This window comes from Pseudopodoces humilis, chromosome 33, assembly GCF_049639895.1.
Source record: "Pseudopodoces humilis isolate 2021_Gansu_Grassland_sample_001 chromosome 33, ASM4963989v1, whole genome shotgun sequence".
Lineage (NCBI taxonomy): Eukaryota > Metazoa > Chordata > Aves > Passeriformes > Paridae > Pseudopodoces > Pseudopodoces humilis.
Window position 1 is genome coordinate 2,035,667 of NC_142232.1, and position 25,498 is coordinate 2,061,164.

At 50.3% G+C, this 25,498-nt stretch overlaps 1 protein-coding gene, 1 long non-coding RNA gene and 1 other non-coding gene across 3 annotated transcripts in view; 2 read left to right on the forward strand and 1 right to left on the reverse strand.

Annotated features, from left to right (window-relative positions):
- LOC102113603 (maltase-glucoamylase) overlaps positions 1 to 6,356 on the reverse strand; it is a 75,538-nt gene extending 69,182 nt beyond the window's left edge. Inside the window, 1 exon segment of the mRNA XM_088068958.1 lies at positions 6,337 to 6,356. The gene's annotated coding sequence lies outside the window, so the exon portion shown is untranslated.
- Positions 6,357 to 15,526: 9,170 nt separating this feature from the next.
- On the forward strand, positions 15,527 to 16,392 carry LOC148182344 (uncharacterized). The gene is made up of 3 exons (XR_015774786.1): positions 15,527 to 15,612; positions 16,194 to 16,229; positions 16,354 to 16,392. It is a non-coding gene; the product is annotated as an uncharacterized LOC148182344 (long non-coding RNA).
- Positions 16,393 to 23,353: 6,961 nt separating this feature from the next.
- Positions 23,354 to 23,426, forward strand: TRNAP-GGG (transfer RNA proline (anticodon GGG)). The gene has a single exon. It is a non-coding gene; the product is annotated as a tRNA-Pro (tRNA).
- The last annotated feature ends 2,072 nt before the right edge of the window (positions 23,427 to 25,498 follow it).

The following is a 25,498-nucleotide window of genomic DNA, read 5'->3' on the forward strand; positions in this document are numbered from 1 at the left end:
GGGAAGGTGCGGGAAGGGAAGGTGCGGGAAGGGAAGGGAAGGGAAGGAAGGGAAGGGAAGGGAAGGGAAGGGAAGGGAAGGGAAGGGAAGGGAAGGGAAGGGAAGGGAAGGGAAGGGAAGGGAAGGGAAGGGAAGGGAAGGGAAGGGAAGGGAAGGGAAGGGAAGGGAAGGGAAGGTGCGGGAAGGTGCGGGAAGGGAAGGGAAGGGAAGGGAAGGTGCGGGAAGGGAAGGGAAGGGAAGGGAAGGGAAGGGAAGGGAAGGGAAGGGAAGGGAAGGGAAGGGAAGGGAAGGGAAGGGAAGGGAAGGGAAGGGAAGGTGCGGGAAGGGAAGGGAAGGTGCGGGAAGGGAAGGTGCGGGAAGGTGCGGGAAGGTGCGGGAAGGGAAGGGAAGGTGCGGGAAGGGAAGGTGCGAGAAGGTGCGGGAAGGGAAGGTGCGGGAAGGGAAGGGAAGGGAAGGGAAGGGAAGGTGCGGGAAGGAAGGGAAGGTGCGGGAAGGCGGGAAGGGAAGGGAAGGGAAGGGAAAGGGGAAGGGAAGGGAAGGGAAGGGAAGGGAAGGGATGGGAAGGGAAGGGAAGGGAAGGGAAGGGAAGGGAAGGGAAGGGAAGGGAAGGGAAGGGAAGGGAAGGGAAGGGAAGGGAAGGGAAGGGAAGGGAAGGGAAGGGAAGGGAAGGGAAGGGAAGGGAAGGGAAGGGAAGGTGCGGGAAGGGAAGGGAAGGTGCGGGAAGGGAAGGGAAGGTGCGGGAAGGGAAGGGAAGGTGCGGGAAGGGAAGGTGCGGGAAGGGAAGGGAAGGTGCGGGAAGGGAAGGTGCGGGAAGGTGCGGGAAGGTGCGGGAAGGGAAGGGAAGGGAAGGGAAGGGAAGGGAAGGGAAGGGAAGGGAAGGGAAGGGAAGGTGCGGGAAGGTGCGGGAAGGGAAGGGAAGGGAAGGGAAGGGAAGGGAAGGGAAGGGAAGGGAAGGGAAGGGAAGGGAAGGGAAGGGAAGGGAAGGGAAGGGAAGGGAAGGGAAGGGAAGGGAGGGAAAGGGGAGCAGAGGGAAGAGAGGGGAAGGGAAGCAAAGGGAAGGGAAGGGAAGGGAAGGGAAGGGAAGGGAAGGGAAGGGAAGGGAAGGGAAGGGAAGGGAAGGGAAGGGAAGGGAAGGGAAGGGAAGGGAATGTGCGGAAAGGGAAGGGAAGGTGCGGGAAGGGAAGGGAAGGTGCGGGAAGGGAAGGTGCGGGAAGGGAAGGGAAGGTGCGGGAAGGGAAGGTGCGGGAAGGTGCGGGAAGGTGCGGGAAGGTGCGGGAAGGTGCGGGAAGGGAAGGGAAGGGAAGGGAAGGGAAGGGAAGGGAAGGGAAGGGAAGGGAAGGGAAGGGAAGGGAAGGGAAGGGAAGGGAAGGGAAGGGAAGGGAAGGGAAGGGAAGGGAAGGTCGGGAAGGGAAGGGAAGGGAAGGGAAGGGAAGGGAAGGGAAGGGAAGGGAAGGGAAGGGAAGGGAAGGGAAGGGAAGGGAAGGGAAGGGAAGGGAAGGTGCGGGAAGGGAAGGGAAGGTGCGGGAAGGGAAGGGAAGGGAAGGGAAGGGAAGGGAAGGTGCGGGAAGGGAAGGTGCGGGAAGGGAAGGGAAGGGGAAGGGAAGGGGAAGGGAAGGTGCGGGAAGGGAAAGGGAAGGGAAGGTGCGGGAAGGTGCGGGAAGGTGCGGGAAGGGATGGTGCGGGAAGGTGCGGGAAGGGAATGGAAGGGAAGGGAAGGGAAGGGAAGGGAAGGGAAGGGAAGGGAAGGGAAGGGAAGGGAAGGGAAGGGAAGGGAAGGGAAGGAGGGAAGGGAAGGGAAGGGAAGGGAAGGGAAGGGAAGGGAAGGGAAGGGAAGGGAAGGGAAGGGAAGGGAAGGGAAGGGAAGGGAAGGGAAGGGAAGGGAAGGGAAGGGAAGGGAAGGGAAGGGAAGGGAAGGGAAGGGAAGGGAAGGGAAGGTGCGGGAAGGGAAGGGAAGGGAAGGGAAGGGAAGGTGCGGGAAGGGAAGGGAAGGGAAGGTGCGGGAAGGGAAGGGAAGGGAAGGGAAGGTGCGGGAAGGGAAGGGAAGGGAAGGGAAGGTGCGGGAAGGGAAGGTGCGGGAAGGTGCGGGAAGGTGCGGGAAGGGAAGGGAAGGGAAGGTGCGAAGGGAAGGGAAGGTGCGGGAAGGGAAGGTGCGGGAAGGGAAGGGAAGGTGCGGGAAGGGGCGGGGAGGGGCGGGAAGGTGGGGGAAGGTGCGGGAAGGTGCGGGAAGGTGCGGGAAGGTGCGGGAAGGTGCGGGAAGGGAAGGGAAGGGAAGGGAAGGGAAGGGAAGGGAAGGGAAGGGAAGGGAAGGGAAGGGAAGGGAAGGTGCGGGAAGGGAAGGTGCGGGAAGGGAAGGTGCGGGAAGGGAAGGGAAGGGAAGGGAAGGGAACGGAAGGGAAGGGAAGGGAAGGAAGGGGAAGGTAAGGGAAGGGAAGGGAAGGGAAGGGAAGGGAAGGGAAGGGAAGGGAAGGGAAGGGAAGGGAAGGGAAGGGAAGGGAAGGGAAGGGAAGGGAAGGGAAGGGAAGGTGCGGGAAGGGAAGGGAAGGTGCGGGAAGGGAAGGGAAGGTGCGGGAAGGGAAGGTGCGGGAAGGGAAGGGAAGGGAAGGGAAGGTGCGGGAAGGGAAGGTGCGGGAAGGGAAGGGAAGGTGCGGGAAGGTGCGGGAAGGTGAAGGGAAGGTGCGGGAAGGGAAGGGAAGGGAAGGGAAGGGAAGGGAAGGGAAGGGAAGGGAAGGGAAGGGAAGGGAAGGGAAGGGAAGGGAAGGGAGGGAAGGGAAGGGAAGGGAAGGGAAGGGAAGGGAAGGGAAGGGAAGGGAAGGGAAGGGAAGGGAAGGGAAGGGAAGGGAAGGGAAGGGAAGGGAAGGGAAGGGAAGGGAAGGGAAGGGAAGGGAAGGGAAGGGAAGGGAAGGGAAGGGAAGGTGCGGGAAGGGAAGGGAAGGTGCGGGAAGGGAAGGGAAGGTGCGGGAAGGGAAGGTGCGGGAAGGGAAGGGAAGGTGCGGGAAGGGAAGGTGCGGGAAGGGAAGGGAAGGTGCGGGAAGGGAAGGGAAGGTGCGGGAAGGGAAGGTGCGGGAAGGGAAGGGAAGGTGCGGGAAGGGAAGGTGCGGGAAGGTGCGGGAAGGTGCGGGAAGGTGCGGGAAGGTGCGGGAAGGTGCGGGAAGGTGCGGGAAGGTGCGGGAAGGGAAGGGAAGGGAAGGGAAGGGAAGGGAAGGGAAGGGAAGGGAAGGGAAGGGAAGGGAAGGGAAGGGAAGGGAAGGGAAGGGAAGGGAAGGGAAGGGAAGGGAAGGGAAGGGAAGGGAAGGGAAGGGAAGGGAAGGGAAGGGAAGGGAAGGGAAGGGAAGGGAAGGAAAGGGAAGGGAAGGGAAGGGAAGGGAAGGGAAGGGAAGGGAAGGTGCGGGAAGGGAAGGGAAGGGGCGGGAAGGGAAGGGAAGGGAAGGGAAGGGAAGGGAAGGGAAGGGAAGGGAAGGGAAGGGAAGGTGCGGGAAGGTGCGGGAAGGTGCGGGAAGGTGCGGGAAGGTGCGGGAAGGTGCGGGAAGGTGCGGGAAGGGAAGGGAAGGGAAGGGAAGGGAAGGGAAGGGAAGGGAAGGGAAGGGAAGGGAAGGGGAAGGGAAGGGAAGGGAAGGGAAGGGAAGGGAAGGGGAAGGGAAGGGAAGGGAAGGGAAGGGAAGGGAAGGGAAGGGAAGGGAAGGGAAGGGAAGGGAAGGGAAGGGAAGGGAAGGGAAGGGAAGGGAAGGGAAGGGAAGGGAAGGGAAGGGAAGGGAAGGGAAGGGAAGGGAAGGGAAGGGAAGGGAAGGGAAGGGAAGGGAAGGTGCGGGAAGGGAAGGGAAGGGAAGGGAAGGTGCGGGAAGGGAAGGTGCGGGAAGGTGCGGGAAGGTGCGGGAAGGTGCGGGAAGGGAAGGGAAGGGAAGGGAAGGGAAGGGAAGGGAAGGGAAGGGAAGGTGCGGGAAGGGAAGGGAAGGTGCGGGAAGGGAAGGGAAGGTGCGGGAAGGTGCGGGAAGGGAAGGTGCGGGAAGGGAAGGTGCGGGAAGGGAAGGGAAGGGAAGGGAAGGGAAGGGAAGGGAAGGGAAGGTGCGGGAAGGGAAGGGAAGGGAAGGGAAGGGAAGGGAAGGGAAGGGAAGGGAAGGGAAGGTGCGGGAAGGGAAGGTGCGGGAAGGGAAGGTGCGGGAAGGGAAGGTGCGGGAAGGGAAGGTGCGGGAAGGTGCGGGAAGGGAAGGGAAGGGGAAGGTGCGGGAAGGTGCGGGAAGGTGCGGGAAGGGAAGGGAAGGGAAGGTGCGGGAAGGTGCGGGAAGGTGCGGGAAGGTGCGGGAAGGTGCGGGAAGGTGCGGGAAGGTGCGGGAAGGTGCGGGAAGGGAAGGGAAGGGAAGGGAAAGGGGAAAGGGGAAGGGAAGGGAAGGGAAGGGAAGGGAAGGGAAGGGAAGGGAAGGGAGGGAAGGGAAGGGAAGGTGCGAAGGGAAGGTGCGGGAAGGGAAGGTGCGGGAAGGGAAGGGCGGGAAGGGAAGGGAAGGGAAGGGAAGGGAAGGGAAGGAAGGGAAGGGAAGGGAAGGGAAAGAAAGGGAAGGGAAGGGAAGGGAAGGGAAGGGAAGGGAAGGGAAGGGAAGGGAAGGGAAGGGAAGGGAAGGGAAGGGAAGGGAAGGGAAGGGAAGGGAAGGGAAGGGAAGGGAAGGGAAGGGAAGGGAAGGGAAGGGAAGGGAAGGGAAGGTGCGGGAAGGTGCGGGAAGGTGCGGGAAGGTGCGGGAAGGTGCGGGAAGGTGCGGGAAGGTGCGGGAAGGTGCGGGAAGGGAAGGGAAGGGAAGGGAAGGGAAGGTGCGGGAAGGGAAGGGAAGGGAAGGGAAGGTGCGGGAAGGTGCGGGAAGGGAAGGGAAGGGAAGGGAAGGTGCGGGAAGGGAAGGGAAGGGAAGGGAAGGGAAGGGAAAAGAAAAGAAAAGAAAAGAAAAGAAAAGAAAAAGAAAAGAAAAGAAAAAGAAAAGAAAAGAAAAGAAAAGAAAAAGAAAAGAAAAGAAAAGAAAAGAAAAGAAAAGAAAAGAAAAAAAGAAAAGAAAAGAAAAGAAAAGAAAAGAAAAGAAAAGAAAAGAAAAAAGAAAATAAAAGAAAAGAAAGGAGAAAAGAAAAGAAAAGAGAAAAGAAAAGAAATAAAAGAATTCAAGATAATAATCCGGTAAATTAAAAATAAATAAAAATATGAAAATAAAATAAAATAAATTAAAGTTAAAAAACGAAATAAAATTGTAATATAAAATAACAAGGTTGTTTAAAATAATGAATAAAAGAACAAAGAAAATAAATTCAAATTAAATTAAGAGAAAATTGAAAATTATTGTAAAAGGAAACTCAAAAAATTAAAATTGTTCAAATTTAAGGTAAAGAAACGAAAGGAAAATAAAATATTAAAATAACATAAAGTAAAAATATATAGTAAAATAAAATATAGCAAAAAATTAAAACAAAGCAAAAATATATGAAGTAAAAATAACATAAAGAACATGAAATGAAATTAAAAGAAAATTAACCAAACTAAAAATAGAAAATAAAATAAATTTAAAATAGAAATACAAGTAAAGAAAAAAATAAACATGAAACAACCAAAGTAAATCAAAAGAAAACAAATGAAATACCACAAAACAAAATAAACCTAACCAAGCCAAAATAAAATAATTTTGAAAATAATGTAAAATAAAACAAAGAAATACAACAATTAAATTAAATTAAATCGAAAGAAAACAAACCAAAATAAGAAAATACAAATAAAATTAAATTAGAATATGAAAATAAAACTCAATAGAAGGCAAAAAATCAAAATAAAATTGCTAAAAAATTAATGTTAAATACTGTAGTAAAATAAAATAAAATAAAGTAAAAGAAAAGAAAAGAAAAGAAAAGAAAAGAAAAGAAAAGAAAAGAAACCAAAATGTAAAAACAAAGTAAAAGTAAAATTTAATTAGAAAATAAAAATCAAATGAAAGAAATGAAAGAGAAATTAGAGAAATAAAAAAAGACTAAATAGAATAAAAAATAAAACTGAAATTAAGAGTAAAAAATTAAAATAAAAATAAATATAAATATAAAAATAAATACAATTAACCAAAATAGAAATAACAAAGTTAGATTGAATAAAACTAGAATACAAAATAAAAATAAAACTGAAATGAAAAATAAAATAGGAAATAGAAAATACAAAATATAAATAAAACAGAAAATGTAAGAGAAAATTTAAGAAGGAAAAGTTAAATTAATTAAATAAAAATAAAGTGAAGCAGGAAAAGAAAATGAAACCCAGCAATAATTGATTATTGATTTAATGGATAGTAGTAGTACTAGTACTGGTAGTACTAGTCCATTCCTGCTCACCTGGAGCCGGATCTTTCCCTCCCCGTTGGGCCGAAATCCCAGAACAGTCCAGAATTCTCCCCTTTTTATTCAGGGGGCGGGGCCTGCCCCGGGAACTGCCCGAAGCAGATCCAATTTTCATTATGGATTTATGGCCTTTTATGGATTTATGTTTTGCTAACCCATGAGAATCCTAGGAAATGGGGAATTCCCGGTGCTTTTCAGGGATTTACCCTTGTTTTCTGTCAGTTCCTACGGCTTTATCCCGACTTTCTCTGATTTCTCATGGATTTATCCTGATTTTCTACAATTTATCCTGTATTTATGCAGATTTTCTGGGATTTCTCATGGATTCACCCCAATTTTCTCTGATTTCTCCTGGATTCTTCTCAAGTTTCTACAACTTTTCACAGATTCATCCCACTTCACATGGATTTATTGTGATTTTCTGTGATTTCTCACAGATTTATTTTGACTTTCTGTCATTTATCCTGGATTTATCCCACTTTTCTTTGATTTTTCATGGATTTATCCTGATTTTTTTGAGATTTCTCATGGATTTACCCAATTTCCTGTAATTTCTTGTGGAATTTTCCCATTTTCTCTGACTTTTCAGTGATTTATCCCATTTTCTATGCTTTCTCACAGATTTATTCCAATTTCCGCAACCTATCCCAGATTAATCCTAATTCTCTGAGATTTTTTAAGGATTTATCCAGATTTTCAGCAATTTTTCACGTTTATAGCATTTTTTATGATTTCTTGTGGATTTACCCCAATTTTCTGTGATTTCACATGGATTTATCCTGTTTTTCTGCTATTTTACCCAGTTTTTCCCAGATTTCTGTAACTTATCCTGGATATATCCTGATTTTCTCCGATTTCTCATGGATTTATTCCAATTCTCTCTAATTTTCACACATTCATCCTGATTTTCTGCAACTTATCCTGGATTTATCTGGATTTTCTGCTGTTTCTTATTGATTTATCCCAATTTTCTTTTTTATTTCTCATGGATTTTTCTCGATTTTCTACCATTTCTCATGGACTTATCTGATTTTTTTGTGATTTCTTGTAGGTTTATCCCATTTTTATGCCATTTTTCACTGATGTATCCAAATTTTCTGTGATTTTTCATGGTTTTATTCTGATTTTCTTCAATTTTTCTCATTTATTCTGATTTTTTGGTGATTCCTTCTGGAGTTATCCTTTCTGTAATTTTTTTGTGGATTTATCCCAATTTTCTGTGATTTCTCACAGGTTTATCCCAATTTTCTGTGATTCCTCACTCATTTTTCCCATTTTTTTTGCAATTCTTCACGGATTTATCCCAGTTTTCTCTATTTTTTCTTGAATTTATAACAATTTTTTGTGATTTCTGCCAGATTTATCCCGATTTTTCTTGATTTCCTTGTGGATTTCTCCCAGTTTTCTGCCATTTTTCAGGATTTATCCCAATTGTCACCAATTTCTCACAGATTTATCCATGTTTTTTCCCAGACACACCAGAACATTGGGAATGAAACCGGGACATCAAAAATGAGGAAAAACCCACGAAATCCAGTTTTCCTAAATCTGCAGAAATTCAGGTGTAGTTCGATCACAAAAATCTGGTGGGAAAGGGGAAATTCTCACAAATCCCAAAATGATAAAAACAATCAATAAAAATTTTTAAAAATTAAAATAATTATAGTAATAAAAATGAATATAAAATTAAAAATAAAATTTAAAACTAAAAAATAATTAAAATTATAAAAGTAATAATGAAATAATAATACTAATAATGCCTTGGGGTTATTTTAATTTATATTTTCTTTAATAATATTAATTAATAGCGAGACTGGTGGGGATTTAGGTGTGGGGGAAGGGTGGGAGTGGGGAAGAATTTGCGGGGGGGGATTTAGGGGAAATTGGGGGATTTGGAGGAAATTTCGGGGGATTTGGAAGTGGGGGAGGGGTGGGGGATTTTTGGGGATTTTGGGTGAAATTTGGGGAAAATCAGGGGGGATTTGGAGAGAATTTCCGGGGATTTGGGAGGAATTTTGGGCATGGGGGAGGGGTGAGGAATTTGAGGGAATTCATGGGATTCTGGAGGGGATTTTGGGGGGTCTCAGGACCAGTGATTCTCTGGGAGAACCCCAGATCCCCCATCCCATAAGAACCATTGGGACCCCGACCCTTTATAAGGACTCCCCACAGAGACCCCCACCCTATAGTACCCCCTAGCCCTTATAGGAACCCCCAAAAGGGACACCCACCCCATAGGGACCTCCCTCAGCCCCATAGGGAGCCTCCACCCCTTATAAGAACCCCTCACCCTTTATAGGGATCCCCCCACCCTACAGGACCCCCCACTGAGATCCCCCACCCTATAGGGACTCCCAACTTTTATAGAGAGCCCACTCAACCCTATAGGAACCCTCTCAACTCCACAGGGAGCCTCTACCCCTTATAGACACACCCCCCTCCCCCCCCATTGGGACCCCTCCATAGAGGCCCCCACCACTGTAGGAACGACCACCCCATAAGAACCCCCCCATCCATAGGTCCCATTGTAGGGACTCCCCACCCCTTATAAGGATCCCCCACAGAGGCCCCCTGCCCTATAGGGATCCCCTACCCATTGTAGAGATGCCCTGTGGAGACCCACATCCCATAAAGGCCCCCCTCAACCCCTTATAGGGAGTCCCCAACCCCTTATAAGGAACCCCCACCCCTAGTGGGATACCCCCATCCTTTATAAGGACCCCCCCCAGGGGCCCCCTGCCCTATAAGAATTCCCCACCTCATAAGGACCCCTCTCAACCCTACAGCGGTGCCTCCACCCCCTATTAGGAGCCCCCACCCCCTATAGGGACACCCACTCTTTCAAAGGATCCCCTGACCCTATAAGGACACCCCCATCCCATAAAGTCCACCTTTAACCCCACAGGGGTGCTCCCACCCTTATAGGGACCCCCACCCTTTATAGGAATTCCCATGAGGACCTGCATACCCCTTGAAAGGACCCCCCACCCCTATAGGAATGCCTCTACCCCATAGAGGAACTCCTTACAGGGACCAACTGCCATATAGGGACCCCCAACCCCATAGGCACCCTCACCTTTTGTAGGGACCCCCCCACCTCTTCTAAGGACCCTCCACCCCATAGAGACTCTACCCTAGAGGAACCCCCAATAGGGACCCCAACCCCATAGAAACCCTCCCATCTGAATAGGGATACAGACCCCACTGTCCCACAAGGAGGCCCCACACCCACAGGAAGCCTTCCCCACCTTTAGAGGGACCCCCATCCCCTATAGGGGCCCCCACCCACTAGAAACCTGGGTGCTGGGGAACAGAGATGGGAATGCAATGGGAGCATTGGGCAAAGGGTTCCCTGGAGAGGATCTATGCGGCAGGGGAGTTGTCTGGGGTGTCAGCAGAGGTGCACTGGGCTGTGCTGGGACAAACTGGGATGGCTTGGAGTGTGGTGGCCATGCAAGGGGAGGGTCTGACACCGGCAGAACTCTTGGTACCCACCAGAGGTGTCTTCAGGATCTCAACATTGTCTAAATCCAACTGCAGAGAGACCAGGAGACCTTGCTGGTCACTGGGATGTCCCTGGTGCCAGCAAGGAATTGGGGGACTAAACTATCCCCAGGTTCCCCGAAGGGATGCCCTCCAATCCCAGGAGCCCACTCACCTCCTGGAGATCATCTTGGGTTCCTTCCAGGAGTGCCTGGGAAAGGAGAACAAAGGCTTGGTCTGGATTGGGCCTTGTGGGGCTGTGGGGGGACACAGGTGCAGGGAGCAGGGCGGAGGCAAAGGGATGGGAACTCAGGGTGTCCTGGGGGATCTGTTGGAGGTGGGGGGAGACCCAAAGACACTGAACTGGGGAAAACTGAGAGCCCAAGGTAGTGGGCCAGGGGTGTGGAAGGGGCACGGTGTAAGCTACAGGGCGGGAGGAAAGGAATTGCGGTGTAGGGACATGGGTGTGCAAGGGAGAGGCTTGGTGGGGACAGAAGAACGAGGACAGGTGGGGACGAAAACCAGCAAGACTGAGAGAGGATTTGAGAGAGGGGCTGAGTCAGGGAATTGTACAGGCGGACTGCGCTGCAGTGGCCAGGAAGAAAGGCAGAGGATTGAGGGGGCACGTGGAAGGAAAGACCTCGCTTGGGAATGGTCAGTGGGAGGGTGTTTGGGCACCCTGCACAGGACACAGAGGAGGGAGCAGGGAGGAAATGTGTGATGGGCCCAAAAGGGTGGGATGGGAAGCCAGGAAGGGCAGGAGGTGGGGACAGCGTTTGGCCTTGGAGCCTCACCTTGGCCTGTGCCGGGGGGCACAGCAGGATGGAGAAGAGCAGGGCCACGCCGAGCACAGCCACCTTCATCTTCCTCTTCCTCTGCCAGTGAGTGGGGAGCGCTGGCTGAGGCTGCCCCAGGTGAGGAGCACCTTTATCCTGCCGGGACTCCTCCCTGCGCCCTCCCCAAGAGCCCCCAGGCCAAAGCCCAGCTTGGCACAGCCCCCAGCCCTGGCCACAAGCCCAGCCCTGGCACAGAGTCCATACCACCTGTGGCACAGATCCAGCCCCACTCCCCACATCCCTCTGGCTTCCTGCACGGGGCAGCTGCCCCTGGAAGGGCCCAGGCACCCGGGGGTGCCAAGGGAGACAGGCAGGGAGCGAAAGGCAGCTGGGGACCCTGTGGGGACAACCCCCACTCCAGCACAATCTGTTCTCCAACAGCCCCCAGTGCCAGATGCCCTGTCTCCTGCTGCCCCTTCCCTTCCAGAGCTTTTCCTGCGGGATGCCCCAGAGCTGAGCCCGGCCCCAAACCCAACATGTGGGAGAACAGGGGGAACAAGGGGCATGTGATCAGGCCACGGATTGGGATCTGCAGTCACTGGAGACACTGGGGAGCACTGGGCAATGTTGATCACCTGCAGACAAGGCTGAGGTTTGGGGAATGGCTCAGGTGTGGCAATTCCCACATCCAGACAACCCTGTATCCCTTCCCCTGCAGATCCCAAGCTGGTTCAATTTCCCTCCCCAGAGCAGAGTTCAGAGGGAAATGTTTCCTCCTCTGGGACTCACCCTGTCACACCTGCAGTCTCTGTGCCCACCCAGAGCACATGGGTTCTACTCTGCACAGCTGCCCCACCCACATGCAGCGGGCCAGCAACCCCCTCCCTAACAAGGCCCAAACGCCAGCACTGTCCCTGCTTGGGACATGCCCAGAACTCCCCAAGGTCCTTGTCCCCACAGAGGGTCTCTGCAATACTCTGGCCCAGGGCCCAGGCCAGCGCTGGCCCTGAGCAGAATGTGCCCATCCTGAGGGACGTGGGCAAGGGGACATTTGTCCCCAGGCAGCCATTCAGAGCTAATTGGGCAAACAGAGGTGACCTCCGAGAAGGAGGAATGATTTTGGTCCCCTGCCAGCATCTCTGATAAGCCCTGTTTACCCAGGGCCTGAGGCACCAGGAAGACACTCAGGAATTCTGTTCCTCCCTGGAGTGCCTGATGTGGGGCAGTGTGGGCATGGGACAGGTTCAGGCAGCCTGGAGGCCCTTGCTCCCTGCAGGCCTGGCAGTGGGGAGAGCCTGCAGAGCAGGGCAGAGCTGGGGCCACTAGTGAGAGCAGCTCTTGGGGTACCACACACCCTTGTAGCTCCCTTGCTGCTGTCAGCAAAGGCTGGAGCCCCAATCTGCGGACAGTGGCCAAAGCATACTGAACTCCAGGCTCAGAAAACCCATTCTCTTCATCCATCCTGGGTGCTGTCTGATGGGAGAAGAAATTCCTGTTGGCTAAGCATGATTCCCTTTGGTCAATCCACGCTGACCACTCCTGGTCACCTCCCTGGCATCCCTATGGTCAGATGGCCTCCAGGATGAGATGTTCCATGCCCTGTGCAGAGGTGGAGGGGACACTGCCTGGCCTGTCATGCGTTGGGATTTTAGTTTGGGGTTTTTTTCATGTATTTGTAAGCCTGTAGTTCTTTAGTGTATAACTCTAAACTCTGTATACAGTGCTAGCTACTGTCTTCACATTTTGGTGAGACAAAACAATTCCTCTCTAGGTCTGGGAATCAAGGACACCTTACTGTCTCAGGCCCTGAGAGACCTAAACAAAAAGTGAGTTGGGGGGAGAAGACTGGGGGTAAATTGCTTCATTACCTGAAGTTGTAATTGGAAGATTAACCCCCAATATGCAAATGGACCAAACTTATAACCTGTTGGTCATTTTTGGGTGTAGCCACTGCAGAGGTTTCATCTGCTCTAAACGCATCTGAAGGTCCTTCAATAAATATTACCCCTTTTTTTTTCTCTTAATTTTGTCTGGCCTCTGTTTTTAAGTAAGCCCAAAAAAGCATCACCTGCACTTCCCTGGCTCCTTGCTGCCCTCTGGGAAGAGTGGGATGACACTGGCTTCCTTCCAGCCCTCAGGCCCCGCTCCTGACTGCCACAGCCTGGCAAAGATTGTCATGGGAGGCCTGGCTGGGGTGTCCTCCAGCTCCTTCAGCACTCCCAAATGCCTCTGTCAGGGCCCTTGGACTTTGGGATGCCAAGTTTGTCCAGGGGATCTCTGACCAAATCTCCAAGGGATCAGAGGAAAGTCTTTTTTCCACCATTCCTTGTCACTGCTCTCCTGGGTCAGACATTCCTGAGGGCTGCTCTTGTGTTACAGAAAGGGCAACTCCACCACTCCCTTTTCTGTCCTGTTTTTCTAAAACCCCTGAAGCCATTCCTGACAACTCTCCAAGCATGGAGCCATCCCTCCATGCAGCAGCCTCAAGGACAGGAAAATCCTGCTCTGGTTTAGTGCTCTGCCTACAGGGATGTGAAGAAAAGTCTTTTGAGGAGATCCAAGCTGCGGATCAAAGGCTGAGGCTGAAAACCTGGTTTGGGTTTGGAAGCCGACGGGAGGTTTTCCAAAGCCTCAGAGAACCACAGGTGGCCCCGATTTTGTTCCCAGGTGGATCCAGATGCCTGTCCCGGCTTCCAAGAAGGACAAATGCAGAGAGAAGTGTTTTCTGAGGGCTGTCCCTGGCTGTCGCTCTTGTTTGACATTCCAGGGCATTAGTGAAGGGTTCTGCTTCTCTCTTTCCCCAGGGACACTGTGAATCCAGCACAAATTTCTTGTGGCCCAGCTGGGAAAACATTTCAGGTCACTGTCTTGACTGCTTGCTCTGGAACTTGCCCAAGGAACTCCAGAACTGGGGAAGCCCCAGATTGCTGAATGCTTTCATGGTGCCACAGACCCTGGGTAAACAGGGCTTATCAGAGATGCTGTCAGGGGACAAACAAAGAGGCCAGACAAAATTAAGAGAAAAAAAAGGGGTAATATTTATTGAAGGACCTTCAGATGCGTTTAGAGCAGATGAAACCTCTGCAGTGGCTACACCCAAAAATGACCAACAGGTTATAAGTTTGGTCCATTTGCATATTGGGGGTTAATCTTCCAATTACAACTTCAGGTAATGAAGCAATTTACCCCCAGTCTTCTCCCCCCAACTCACTTTTTGTTTAGGTCTCTCAGGGCCTGAGACAGTAAGGTGTCCTTGATTCCCAGACCTAGAGAGGAATTGTTTTGTCTCACCAAAATGTGAAGACAGTAGCTAGCACTGTATACAGAGTTTAGAGTTATACACTAAAGAACTACAGGCTTACAAATACATGAAAAAAACCCCAAACTAAAATCCCAACGCATGACAGGCCAGGCAGTGTCCCCTCCACCTCTGCACAGGGCATGGAACATCTCATCCTGGAGGCCATCTGACCATAGGGATGCCAGGGAGGTGACCAGGAGTGGTCAGCGTGGATTGACCAAAGGGAATCATGCTTAGCCAACAGGAATTTCTTCTCCCATCAGACAGCACCCAGGATGGATGAAGAGAATGGGTTTTCTGAGCCTGGAGTTCAGTATGCTTTGGCCACTGTCCGCAGATTGGGGCTCCAGCCTTTGCTGACAGCAGCAAGGGAGCTACAAGGGTGTGTGGTACCCCAAGAGCTGCTCTCACTAGTGGCCCCAGCTCTGCCCTGCTCTGCAGGCTCTCCCCACTGCCAGGCCTGCAGGGAGCAAGGGCCTCCAGGCTGCCTGAACCTGTCCCATGCCCACACTGCCCCACATCAGGCACTCCAGGGAGGAACAGAATTCCTGAGTGTCTTCCTGGTGCCTCAGGCCCTGGGTAAACAGGGCTTATCAGAGATGCTGGCAGGGGACCAAAATCATTCCTCCTTCTCGGAGGTCACCTCTGTTTGCCCAATTAGCTCTGAATGGCTGCCTGGGGACAAATGTCCCCTTGCCCACGTCCCTCAGGATGGGCACATTCTGCTCAGGGCCAGCGCTGGCCTGGGCCCTGGGCCAGAGTATTGCAGAGACCCTCTGTGGGGACAAGGACCTTGGGGAGTTCTGGGCATGTCCCAAGCAGGGACAGTGCTGGCGTTTGGGCCTTGTTAGGGAGGGGGTTGCTGGCCCGCTGCATGTGGGTGGGGCAGCTGTGCAGAGTAGAACCCATGTGCTCTGGGTGGGCACAGAGACTGCAGGTGTGACAGGGTGAGTCCCAGAGGAGGAAACATTTCCCTCTGAACTCTGCTCTGGGGAGGGAAATTGAACCAGCTTGGGATCTGCAGGGGAAGGGATACAGGGTTGTCTGGATGTGGGAATTGCCACACCTGAGCCATTCCCCAAACCTCAGCCTTGTCTGCAGGTGATCAACATTGCCCAGTGCTCCCCAGTGTCTCCAGTGACTGCAGATCCCAATCCGTGGCCTGATCACATGCCCCTTGTTCCCCCTGTTCTCCCACATGTTGGGTTTGGGGCCGGGCTCAGCTCTGGGGCATCCCGCAGGAAAAGCTCTGGAAGGGAAGGGGCAGCAGGAGACAGGGCATCTGGCACTGGGGGCTGTTGGAGAACAGATTGTGCTGGACTGGGGGGTGTCCCCACAGGCCCCCCAGCTGCCTTTGGCTCCCTGCCTGCCCCCCTTGGCACCCGCGGGGCCCTGGGCCCTTGCAGGGGCAGCTGCCCCGTGCAGGAAGCCGCAGGGATGCGGGGAGGGGGGCTGGATCCGTGCCGCAGCTGGGATGGACTCTGTGCCAGGCCTGGGCTTGTGGCCAGGGCTGGGGGCTGTGCCAAGCCGGCCTTTGGCCTGGGGGCTCTTAGGGAGGGCACAGGGAGGAGTCCCAGCAGGGATAAAGGCTCTCCTGGCATGGAGCAGCCTCAGGCAGTGCTGCCCAGTGCAAGAGGAAGATGAAGGTGGCTGTGCTCAGCGTGGCCCTGCTCCTTCTCCATCCTGCTGTGCCCCCCAGCACAGGCCAAGGTGAGGCACCAGCCAAACACTGTCCCCATATCCTGCCCTTTCTGGCTTCCCATCCCACCCTTTTGGGCCCATCACACATTTCCTCCCTGCTCCCTCCTCTGTGTCCTGTGCAGGGTGCCCAAACACCCTCCCACTGACCATTCCCAAGCGAGGTCTTTCCTTCCACGTGCCCCCTCAATCCTCTGCCTTTCTTCCTGGCCACTGCAGCGCAGTCCGCCTGTACAATTCCCTGACTCAGCCCCTCTCTCAAATCCTCTCTCAGTCTTGCTGGTTTTCGTCCCCACCTGTCCTCGTTCTTCTGTCCCCACCAAGCCTCTCCCTTGCACACCCATGTCCCTACACCGCAATTCCTTTCCTCCCGCCCTGTAGCTTACACCGTGCCCCTTCCACACCCCTGGCCCACTACCTTGGGCTCTCAGTTTTCCCCAGTTCAGTGTCTTTGGGTCTCCCCCCACCTCCAACAGATCCCCCAGGACACCCTGAGTTCCCATCCCTTTGCCTCCGCCCTGCTCCCTGCACCTGTGTCCCCCCACAGCCCCACAAGGCCCAATCCAGACCAAGCCTTTGTTCTCCTTTCCCAGGCACTCCTGGAAGGAACCCAAGATGATCTCCAGGAGGTGAGTGGGCTCCTGGGATTGGAGGGCATCCCTTCGGGGAACCTGGGGATAGTTTAGTCCCCCAATTCCTTGCTGGCACCAGGGACATCCCAGTGACCAGCAAGGTCTCCTGGTCTCTCTGCAGTTGGATTTAGACAATGTTGAGATCCTGAAGACACCTCTGGTGGGTACCAAGAGTTCTGCCGGTGTCAGACCCTCCCCTTGCATGGCCACCACACTCCAAGCCATCCCAGTTTGTCCCAGCACAGCCCAGTGCACCTCTGCTGACACCCCAGACAACTCCCCTGCCGCATAGATCCTCTCCAGGGAACCCTTTGCCCAGTGCTCCCATTGCATTCCCATCTCTGTTCCCCAGCACCCCCGCATGGTCCATGACACAGCCCCTGTCCCCACAGTGCCTCTTGGCCAGGACCCCAGTACTGCAGGGCAGGAGCACAGCAGCTCCTACACCCCATTGCTCCCATAGGCCATCTCCCCAATGTCCCCCCTGCTTTCCCCTTTCCTCCCAATCCAGCCCCGTGCCTCCAGTGTGTCTTTAACGCTGCCTTTGTCCCCAGCCCCCTGTGGCTGAAAAGCTGGAGGGTCTTCTGCGGCAGAAGCGCCTGGCTGCCTCTCTCCATGGATAGGTGAGCAGCATTTGGTTGTCCCCAGACCCCCACATGATTCTGTGAAATTCATGGGGAACTGTGGTATTTTCTGGGTGGGCAGAGTTTGGGGCCAGTAGAGGGATGCAAAACTTGACTTTCACTGATCTGTTTCCTGAGGGTGCTGGACAGAGCTTCCCCCAAGTCTTTTCTTGCACTTGGGGAGCTCTGGGGAACCCCACAGTCCCCAAGGGGCAGGTTCTCTTGCAGGTTTTGGGGTATCCCAGGGATTAGGGGGTCTGGGGGCCCTGTGGATCTGAGGAGCCAAATCCTGTCCTAGGTCTACCCAGGACCTCAATTCTTTTCTCTCTCCAGAAACAGGGGTGGGCACAAAGCCCCTCTCCTGTCCCAGTGGACACAGGGGATCACATTTTGAGCTCTGTGTTTTAGGATTGGAACTGTTGGTGAAAACCATGTCCTGTCCCCCTCCAGTGGCATGAGGAGATGATCATTCCTGGAGGAATTGCCTGATCCCCTGTGAGCCCTGGGCCTTTTTCCTCAAACGAGAAATAAATGCATTCAGCAAAGCCACGCTCTGTGTCTGTGTGCCTGTGTCTGTGTGTGTATTCCAAAGGAAATTTCCCCAAACCTCCAGGAAGTTTCCCCTGGAGGTGTTGTCTTGTCCCTGTGTCCATCCATCTGAACATCCCATCACTCTGTCACTGTCACCTCCACACATGTCTGACCCCACTGACACCTCCCAGGTTTGCACCTGAACTCCTCCCTCCTGCTCCCCACCACCAGAAGCGCCGTGGCAGCTCAGACCAGGCGCTCCCAGGCTGATGCCAGATAACGAGCATCTGGCAGAGGCAGGAAGCATCCCCCATTCCATGGGGTTTTGGGTTGCAGGGGGGCAGCTGTGTCCCCTCCCAGCCCCAGGACAACAAACCACAGAGAAGATGCCTCAACTGCCTCAGCTGCATTGCTTCTCTCAGCCCTGGGCTTGGGAAGTCTCCAGCTGCAGCACAATCTCTAGAGAAGACTTTCTGCAAGGAAGACAAAAGAAAAGAATTGTTTCTTCCCTTTCCCTCATCCCTCCCCTTATGCCGATATTCTCATCAACTTGTAGCAAAACCAACCAAAAAGCATCTGCAGTGAGGTAACTCTGAGGATCTGTTCCCAAATAGGGCCCTCAAAAAAGTTAGAAAATTGTGATTTGGTTGAATAGTTTAAAAAACAGACATTCAAATTTCAGATGCTACAACAACAAAGTTGGCAGTTTTAACGGTCCTTTATCCTCCTTCTTCCCACTGCTCATTTGACACATCCCAACTCCAGAGAAGCAGATTATGGAAAGCAGAACTGCAGGAAGAGCTGGAGGTTCATTCCAGAGAGAGGAAGAAAGATTGAAATAGAGAAATTATTTCAACTGTTTTCTGGATCATAATGGCCACAAACAGCTTTTCATTCAGTGTTCAGTATCCCAGTGCTGACATATGTTTCTCATTTTTTAAGCCAAATTGCAGTAATTTGGAAATTGTCCCTGGTTTAGAACAAAACCACAGGCAAATAATTGACTCACTTTGGTTCCTAAATCAGAAATCATTAAGCCTCTCCCACAATGTGTCTCCTTGCAGTAGAGAAGCCAGTTTGAATCCTTTTGTCCTGAGTTTGTCCTGACTTAATGACTTCAGATGAACTGGAATGGTCCCGGCACTATCAAATGTGGCTGCAGTGACAAGGATCAGACCCCTGAGTCCCCATAAATTGTGGTGTATCCTTGCTTTCCACAGCCCCACCATGCTGAGCACAGGCACCTTCATCTTGCTCTTGCACTAGTCAGCACTGGCCAAGGCTGCACCAGGGGAAGAGCACCTTTATCCCTGCACCCTCCCCAGCAGCCCCCAGGCCAAAGTCCGGCTTAGCACAGCCCCCAGCCCTGGCTACAAGCCCAGCCCTGGCACAGAGTCCATACCACTTGTGGCACAGAACCAGCCCCTTTCGCCTGGCATCCATCCAGCTTCCTTCATGGGGCATTTGGTCCTGCAAAAATGGAGCCTCCGGGTATGTGCGGTGGCTAAGGTGTTGGGCAGGGAGCTGAAGGCAGCTGGGTCCCTTCTCCAACACAATCCATCTTCCACCAGCCCCCCAGAGTGCTGGGGGATTGTGATCACCTGAAGACAAGGCTGACGATTGGGGAATTACTCAGGTGTGGCACTTCCCACATCCACACCATCCCATTTCTCAGCACTGCAGGCCCCATGCTGGTCCAGTCTCCAGTGATGCCTTGTTTTTAGCTTTTATATTTTTCAGATCCTGTACTGCATTAGTGTATAACTGAACTCCATATATGTTGCTAGCGGACACGAAATACCAGCACAGATTCAGTCACAACAGCAGAGGTTTTCAATCCTGAGGAGGTAGAAGCTTTTATTTCAGGGTTTTCAGCCCCTTCTATAAGGTGTTCCAATACAGGTTAACCTGATTGGTACAAGGAAGAACACCTGTCATGGGGTGACTTTACCTTTAAGATAGCTTTGAGAGCTAAGGAAGTTGAAACTGCTGGTGGCTGATAGGAGTCTTTCTCCTGACCAATTATCGGTCATTTCTAAGAATTGACAGCAGTTTTGACCATTAAAAAGTTAAGTCAACTTGTAAACACCCCCTTAAGATGTACAGTCAGAGCTCTCTTGGTCTCTTTTGTTTCCGGCTTTTGAGAAGGTAACAAGGCTCTGTCCTGGCGTCTTCCTTCCCCCCCCCCCCCAGGCCGGACGAGGCCGCAGAGGACGAAGCGGGGGGGGGGGGAGGTGGGAAGAAGAGAAAGCAGAGACGTCCAGCCTGGTTTAGTTTTCAGTTTCTGCTGCTGGACTGAAACCTGACTCCATTGACTCTTGCAGCTTTTCTAAAGCTTTAAATTCTTTTACTACCTGGATAAAACATACAGATTGCTCTTTTTTCTCAGAAAGACAGAGAACGAGAGAGACAATCAACATGAAGAAGACATCATAAAACCACCAAAAACAGTGGAGAAAAGAGTTAAGTTTTAAATAGGGAAGAGAGAATAAGGAGATGCTTTACAGCTGAAATATCTTTCTGTTAAAGCTATGGAGATGGACAATAGTAGTTTAAAAAACTCCTTTAATTCACGACAGAGTATTGGGAAGAATAGTGTTCAAAGTGTGAATTTTAAGCAAAAGAGAGAGAGAGTAATTGTGATACAGTGAGGTGCTTGGAACAGAGTTGAGCGAAGATTTGAGGCCTTGAGGGCAATGAGAAAACTGTTTCCAGGGAAGCTCAGAGAGACAGGTGAAGAAAACTTTTACCTTTGAATAACTCATCCTTAAAATGGCATCCTTAGACTCATGGCCCATACACACCTCAGAGTGATGTGAAATGGGAGGGGTGAACTCTGATGACAGATTTCCGGGCAGCTGGCATTGGAGAAATAGAAAACTATAACAGAAATAGTTTTCTTGTGAGAAACTCCATAGATTGGCAGAAGGAGACTTCTGTTTCTCTACAAAGACTGATGAAAAGACTGTAGCAGGAATTGGGACTGTTTCTGACCACCAAGGTTCTGAGGTTTTTTGGTCTCTATGTTGTCACGTGTACAAGGGAATGGTCAAGTAGTGGGAGATAAAAGGGTTTTCTGGAAGTTTATTCTGGTGTTCTTATTCTTGTAGTTTGTTAATAAACTTTTAAAGTTTTAAACCTGTTTTGCTCTTGTTCTAATCCATATCTCACATATCTCACAGCAAGAAATACGTCATTTTTTAGTTACTAATTTAAAACCACGACAACACCTCTCTTGTCCCATTGGTGAAACAGGAGAAAAAAACACTCAGACATCTGTACAACATTCTTCTGAGAACCAAAACCTATTTACAAAAAACAGTCCTTGAGAGAGAAAAGTTTCCCAAAAGACTTCCCCTTGGGAAACAGATCAGCCACTGACAGGCTGAAAACTGTCTCAGGCTCAGAAAATCATGTCCACACATATAGACTGTTAGTAAGCTCTCTTCACATTTTGGTCAGACAAAACAATCCTTCCAGGCCTGAGAACCAAAGACACCCTCTGCCTCAGGCCCCGAAATGTATAAGCAAAAGTGGGTTGGAGGAGGGGAGGCAAACCTGGGGAATATGACTTTATTACCTGAAGCTGTCATTGCACAATTCACCCCTGATATGCAACAAGACCAAACTTATATCTGTCTGAAAAACTCATGATCACCATCCATCTTGAGTGTAGCCTCTGGAAGGATTTTGATGGCCCAAGGTGTGTCTATTGTAGGCCTTTAATAAATACTTACTTATTGAAAAACTGCTCAGACTATTCACCGAGTCTTCACAGAAGTATGGTGAACGTAGTTTATTTCTATCTTTAGCACACTTTTATAGGGTCCGACAGGGTCTGCAGGCTTAGCAAGCTACTACTGGTTAATACATATTGTTTACATTCTTTCCCCAGTACACAAGGCTATTGTTTTTCTTTATTCTCGCTGCTTCAGGAGAGTTTCAAGGACACTACCTTTAATATTGTCGCTTATACCAAAGGCTGTCTGGCTTGTGCAGACAGGCCTTTACTAAAATGTCACGCTTTTACTCTGTTAAAATGTTTTACTACAATTCCCACTTTCTCTTTTTGCACAAGCCAGGCTTTAGACGTGATTCATTTTACACTTCTATAGATACAAGATAACATAAAACTTAAAACCACTATCTCTATTAATACCATAAGTAAAATTCATCCCCCTTTTAGCACAAGAGACTTCATCCATCCAGTAATGCCTCAGTTGGCTAACCAACTTCCAATGGGGTCACTATCTTCTTTCAGGGCATGTAACCCATTCTGTAGCTGACTTCGTTGTTTGTGGATTGAAACTGAATGATTAGTAAGGTTTAAACAGCACATACCTTTAAACTCTTCACAACTATGTTCTTGTGCTAAAAGCAAGAAATCAATTGCAGTTTGAATTTTCAATACGGCTTGACGTGCACTACTCACATCAGTTGAAAGTTCACTTAAAATGGTGGATGTTAAATTCAGTTCTTTCCTGGTCTAATAAGCTAGCTTTTTTAGAGTTGATAAGCCTTTAGCAGCAGCTGCTCCTGGAGTAAAAAGGGGGCTAGCTATATTATACCATGACCCCAAAAATCTGGGTCTCTAACATCATCACCTTCATTTAGGTTTCTCTTTGACCATTTGATGTTTTTTATTTTACCAGCTGTATTTAACAATTGGTGATGCCAAAACCCGGGACCACTCCCCGATACACAGGTTCGAGTGGCCGGAGTCCGGGAGTCTCGCCAGATGCTGAGGGACAGCTGGAGCGACGGGACCGACTTCAGCGGGGAGGATGCTCCCGTACCGCCGAGATGCAGTCGCTTGGCACGGTAGATTCGCAGCTGCATAAGCAGAGGGGTATAGACTGCAAAAAATCAAGGGATTTTGAATGCGTGGTTGTCAGATTGCTAGAATTATGTATCATTGATGATCCGGTGGATATATAACACCCAGATTGCTGGGTTAGGTGTACTGAGGCGTTCACGAATGACGTGTTGTGCTTTAAGTCCAGCAAGTGCCTTAAAAGCTGGGCGAGAGTTACGCAAGCGCTGCGAAAAGCACTTCACGAGCAGAAAGCTTGGAAGGCAGCTCAAAGCTGTTTAAAGGTTACACCGCGGGTGGGGGTTGGAGCTGCCATACAGACCGCTTTTGCTGATTGCCCCACCGATTCTAACTGGTCATCTAATGATGACGGGTGACCCGAGTTGCCGTCCCGCCTGCCCGATCCTAACGCGGATTTGGCTGCGGAACATAATTTGCTGCCGGGGGGTACCGATGCCACTGAGCCGCGGGGCGCGCCCGACACCGCGGGCCCTGGAGATGTCGGGGAAAGGCCTCCACCATACGCGCCGCAAAATGGCGCCGGGGACAGGAGCAAGGGGCGGAGTGAAGGGTGCCTAACGCGCGCGGACATACGTGATCGGGAGTCTAAGGGGAGGTGGGCGGACAGCGCCGAGAGTGAAGGGGAGGAGAGCTCACAGTCCAATCAGGGATCGTGCCCTAGAGTGTCTCCTCGTAAGGGAAAGAAGCTGCTGGAAGGAAGGCGGAGAAAGGGAGGGGAGAAACCTGTCCCTGGAAAAGGGAGAGGGCGAAGCCCAACAAAAAGGCACTGCAGCCCGGAAACCTCGAGTCAGTCGACTTCTGGCACTGACCCAGACACCGGTCAGAGCAGGCGGTCAAATGATGAGCCCACAGCGCGGGTTTGCAACCGCAGTAAACTAAGCCCTTGTATTTACACCCAAGGCTTTAATTCCTCCGCTGACTTTATTAAGAGATCCATATCCCTTCTAGAGGGGTCGGTCTCCTCTTTCTCTGAGGTTGTTTTGCAGGGCGAGTGAAATCTCAGCCTTTGGCTCATGCGACGGAAACACCTCTGTGCCGCCCTGAAGGAAGAGTGCTGCTTCTGCGCGAATCGCACTAGAGTTGTGCAGGACGTCGTAGCTGGGCTGCAGGACAGACTGGTCCGACGGAAGGCAGCTGAAATAGCTCAGTTGGGAGAGCGTTGGATTGGGAACCTGAAGGTCCCTGGTTCGATCCCGAGTTTCAACAGAGACTCGAACAGCGTAGTCGACAATGTTCCCAACAGAACTGGTTTAATTCAATATTCAACCAATCCCCATGGATTATTACCCTTATTGCCACGTTAGCAGGACCAGTTATAGTTGTTGTGTTTGCACTTATTTTTGGTCCTTGCCTTCTTAATAAGTTAGCCCAGTTCATAAAAACCTGTTTAGATAAGATAGACATTTTATATTTAGAACAAAGACAGTTAACCTGAGTTTGCATGATAGTTCGTACTAACACATCGCGGTTACGTTTAATGTTCGTTACTAACAAGTTCATGGTTTGTTGTTAAAGTCATTAAGTTGTAAAGTTCTGTTCATGGAGAGGGGGGGAGATGATGTGGATAGATAGGGAAAGCTGGTCGGAAGATCTCGCGTTGTACGTGAAGATAGGGCCCCTCTTTCTCCAATGTTCTATTACCCATAATATTACGGTGATTATGTCACCATATCTCGGTGATATAAAAGCTTGCACACCGGAAATAAACGCTCTTCACCGTCCACCACATTGGTGTTCGCGCGTGATTAGCCCGACAGGCCTGTAAGTTTAGCCGTCGAGTCACTCACTAACCGGGTCGCTACACCTCGTTCCGAGGCAACACAATTGGTATAAATTTGGATGGAACAAAGTAAGTTTCTCAAGGTAATAGGGTCCTCTGTGTGGGCTAGCAGGAATCTCATTCCATGCTCTATCTCTACAGATGAAGAATATGACACTAGGTAATTGTTATAGTAATTGTCTTGTGAGATTGCATCGTGAATAAAAGGCTTTACTTTTGGTTTTAATGATAAGATCAACTATAGGGTTAATTGTAGTGCAGTGTTGCAGCACTTTGTTGGAGTGGCTTTTTGTTGGGGGCTCAAACATTATCCATCCACCTGAGGTATTGGTGGAACCTAACAAGTCCAATTCTTCTGGGGGTCCTATGGTAATGTTGGGAACTTCAATAATTTTTGCTTGTCAGCAGGCTTCAAGTGGTCTTGACGTGAAGCCAACAGTGTGATTACACTCTCGTAACATTGCCAATTGATTCAATCGAGTTTCATTGCTAACTAAACTTTTAAAGGCTTGAGGATACCATTCAGGGACTCCTATGAGACAGGTGCGAAAAGGATCTCCAGGTGTGGCTAGTCTTAGACACATTGATTTTCGGCCTGTTAAGTGTGCCAGAGTGACCCATATGTTCTGTCACTTTTGGATGTTTGTTAGCAGGTTGTATAGTTAGAGACTATACACATTGCAATTACTATGAGCAGTTTGTTCCACGCAAATGACACCATACTTTCAGAATCATGGCTAGGTTTTAAGGTTAAATGAACTTTCAAATATGCTCACTTTAACTCCTGAAGGGGGAAATACTTCTACTTTATACAAATATCTTTTCTAAACTTATCAATAACTTACAAATAACAATTATCACACAAACTAAAACTCTTTATCTTAAACTATTACCTAACTACTTTTAACACACGTGCTCTGGTATTTATGCAATCTAAGAGTGAAAGCAATTTGCTCAAAGGGTAAAATACAGTTACAATTTACTTTTATATACAGTTAGATGGAATCTCTACTCTTTTAGATCTTCTACAAGATTCTTCTCACAAACAGACTATGATTTAATGCGATTCAGTTTTGGAACATCTGCTGCTCTTGTGACATCTGCTGGCAGCTGATCAGTGACTGACTGAAGGCATTGATGTTTGGCTTGTTCTTCACATCCTTCTAAATCTTAAAACAGAGAATAACTGAAGAAAATTGGTAGAGACATAACATCATGATAACAATATAAAATATCTGTTGGCAAACTGTGTCTGTGTAGTTTTCAGACCCAGCTGTGTCCTCACAGCTCCACTTCTGATCTTGTTTGGAGTACCAAGGTTGTGTGGTTCACTGGATCTCATGTTTTCAGAGATAGACAGTCCGGTCAGATGAACAGGTGACTTTTCTGAACATGTTAACAAAACACAGGCATTTCTCCCCTTGAAGTTAATGAATCATTTTGACTTAGCTGTGGTACACCCAATTGTAAATTTAGATTATAAGATCTTTCTAAATTT